This window comes from Lipotes vexillifer, unplaced genomic scaffold (genome assembly GCF_000442215.2).
Source record: "Lipotes vexillifer unplaced genomic scaffold, Lipotes_vexillifer_v1.1 scaffold863, whole genome shotgun sequence".
NCBI lineage: Eukaryota > Metazoa > Chordata > Mammalia > Artiodactyla > Lipotidae > Lipotes > Lipotes vexillifer.
In genome coordinates this window covers 2,678,691-2,681,869 of record NW_006788168.1, presented here as the reverse complement: position 1 = coordinate 2,681,869, position 3,179 = coordinate 2,678,691, and the positions used below count along the sequence as shown (strand labels likewise).

General features: G+C 47.0%; 1 protein-coding gene across 1 annotated transcript in view; it reads left to right on the top strand.

Moving 5' to 3' along the window:
* JARID2 (jumonji and AT-rich interaction domain containing 2) overlaps positions 1-3,179 on the top strand; it is a 242,756-nt gene that overhangs the window by 111,706 nt on the left and 127,871 nt on the right.

Here is a 3,179-nt window from a genome sequence, read left to right as displayed (position 1 = left end):
TTTTTTTAAGATTCCCCCCCCCCCCCGCTACAGCCAGCAGATCCAATTATTTTTATGTATTTCAGTGTTTGCAAAGCATCTTTTGGTCTTGGGGAGAAACAAGTAAGCGATTGGGGGAATGAGGAAAGGTGGTGTGTCATCGGGAGCCTGATGGTTCTTCTCAAGTTTTAGATGGTCTGTTAACCTAGAGGTCTTATGGAAACTCCAAATGACAAGAGCTGTTTTTAAATCAATAATGCAGTTCACAAGAATAGACACACACTCTGGGCAGCTGAATTTGCATCAGAATGAGGCTGCTAGACTCCATATCAGTGGCCATACCTCCTCCTGTGTCTGCCTTTATTAAGCTGGCCAGTGAAGTCGAATGGACTGAATGCTTGGCTACTTTGTTCCTCGGGAAGAAGGGAGAACTCAGAAGGGGTATTTTGTGAAGGAACTGGTTGGTGTTTAGCTGAGGGTAAGGGACTGCAACAGGGGCAGCGGATTTGGGCACTGTAAGGTCATGTGGACTTGGAGATGGGCATTGTTTTTTGCAGGGAGCTCTAGGTGGTGGCAGAAGGGGTGGTGTGGCCCCTGTGTTAGGACATTGACAAGCTTACTGCTGAGAATATGAGGTGTTGCCTGGCCCCGTTGGATTAGTCACTGTGGAGAGTGTTTTTGGGGAGGAGCTGTGATTTCAGTCAGGAATTAGAGTGATTTCAGGCACTTCACTTAACCCATTCTGGAAGTTAGGCACTGGCAGGCCAAGTGTGGGTAATGGTACATGGGAGGTGTGAGGCTGAGTTAGTACAGTTTTCAGAAATCCTGAGCTCTCACTCTGTCAGGCATGTTTCAGGTGCTGAGCAGGAGAAACGATTTCCTGACTCCATGGAGACATTACTTCTAAATAAGACAGCTACTGAAAAGGGGGCAATATAACAGAGGGCCGGACATAAAGGTCATAGAAGCTCTTGGGCTGGGGGGTGGCCGGGGAAGAGGGGGGTTCACCTGAGTTGCTTGACTTCTGGTGAGGGAGTTAGTCATGTCTGGGTTGTTTTCTAGAACGCTCAGTACTTGGTCCTTCAGAACTATGATAAGGGTGGGTAAGCGTTAGGCCTCTGAAGTACCTTCTTTCTGGCTTTGCAGGACACAAAGCTTAGGTTGCACAGCCCTGTGCTGCCTCGTGGTTGGGTGCAGGCCCACCTTGCTAGCCTCCCAGTAGGGAGGGGTGTAAGCGGAATGTAGCGATTCATCGTGACTCTGCAGCCGTGAACTGCAGTTGGATTTCTAATCTCTGAATTCTTAGCTGCTGAGCTTTTGGAAACAGAGCAGAGTTGACTTCTTACCTGCTAGGTTTGCAGCTTTTTGCATCAACACTGAGGGAAGTCTTGACCAGCATTCTAGATTATAAAAGAACTCGTGTGTGTGTGTGTGTGTGTGTGTGTGTGTGTGTGTGTGTGTGTGTGTGTGTGTTTTGTTTTCTTTGCTTTTTAATGTCTAGAACTGGAAACCCCACTCTGTGTCGTGGATTTGCTTCTCCTGTATTTAAAGTACTTTATAGGGGTCATGGGGCTGCTGGTGTCAACTAAGTGAACCTTAAATGCATCTTCCTTTGCAGGAGTTTTCCTCTTACATGGTTTATGTTTTAATTAGATATTAGGTGTCGAGGTATAATTCTCTCATATGGAGGCCTGGAGTCAAAATTAAGGCACCAGTCTGAACAGGAAGCAGTAAATCGTAACAGGAATTTTACATTGAAAGCTATTTTGGGGCTTTACAATTTATAAACTCTGTGTATGTAGGAAATAATTATTTATAATCACAGCCTGACTTGTTGTGGAGACCTGAATGCTGAGGGTAGGAACCTGGGGGTGGTGAAGAGAATTCTGCCCGACAGACTTCCCTAGATCCTGAAAGGTGGAATTCAGCCCAATGAGAATGAACTCTTCCCGAGGTTAAGATTATCATTCAGTTGAAACTAAAATGCTAGAGGCATTTTCACGCACACTGAGGGGAGTTGCTTGTTGCCAAGAGTGATTCATTGTCCTTTTCACGTGTTGTGTAGCTGAATCATTTGCCTCTTATGCAGGTTGGTTCCTTGGGCTCCTCAGGTGGGGTCTGGTCAGAGCGCTTCGTTTTCCTGGTTTTCAGCCATGCAATTGGCAGGTCTCTGGTGACTCGGACCCAGTGGTGGTTAAGAAGTAACGTGTGTTCCTCCCGCAGGGTGGAGGCCAAGTCTGCTTTCAGCCTTCATGTGTGGACTCAACCACCACCCTGGTCTGTACATGCCTTGTCTGTCTTAGGAGAGCGACTGGGGACACAGGATGTGCCTTCTTCCTCTGGAGGTGACGGAAGCCTCCTCGGCTTGGCAGGTCTGCAGAAGTGAAGGACATCCGGGCTAGGTGGAAATCCTAGCTCTTTTCTCCCAGGCCTTCTCTTCCCCTTGTTATGGAAGATGGAGAATCACTGTCATTCTAAGAGATCCTGGAAGCTTAACAGGAGCACCGCCTCAGTTATTTAGGGTTTTAGAGTCTGTGTGGTTGGATTTCTAAGGTGTAGTGTGTGTTTATGCAGAGTTTAGGAATTTGTGAGCTCGAGAACACCTTGGATAATCTACTTCCCTTATCTCGGCCCCTGGAGGATTTAGTTGGCCCGGTAAGTGGCAGGGAGTAAAAAAAACCAGTTCTGTTGGATGTTGAGTGTAATAGCACCAGCCTGACTCTAGGGTATTTGGCCTCCTGTTTGAACAAAAGGAACCCGAGTATCCCAAATCCTGCTTTACTGGGGTATTAATGTTTTCCTTATTCTCTTAAGTCCCCAAATAACTGAGAAGCCCATAATCCTTCCATCTCTAAATTGAACTCATAAAATGCTTAAGTCTTGAAGTAGGTGTGTGACTGTAAGAACTTCTTAGATTAGCAAACAGTAGGCAGATATCCACAGAAGAGAACCTGTGAGTATCCCAAGCTGTGTGAAGCAACTCTTTAAGCCTTAAAATCAAAAACTCTCTTGCTGGTTCCCTAAAAAGTGAACTCATTTGGGGGCACTGGTATCGACCATCTCCATCTCCCCAGACTTGGCTCTTGTCCTGCCTCAATCCCTGCTGGTCTGCAGTCTTTCTTTCTGTATTTACTGCTGGAATTGCTGGAGTGCTCTCTGGGCGGGCTGCTGGTTCTTTGGTGTGGCGCCCCCCCCCCCCC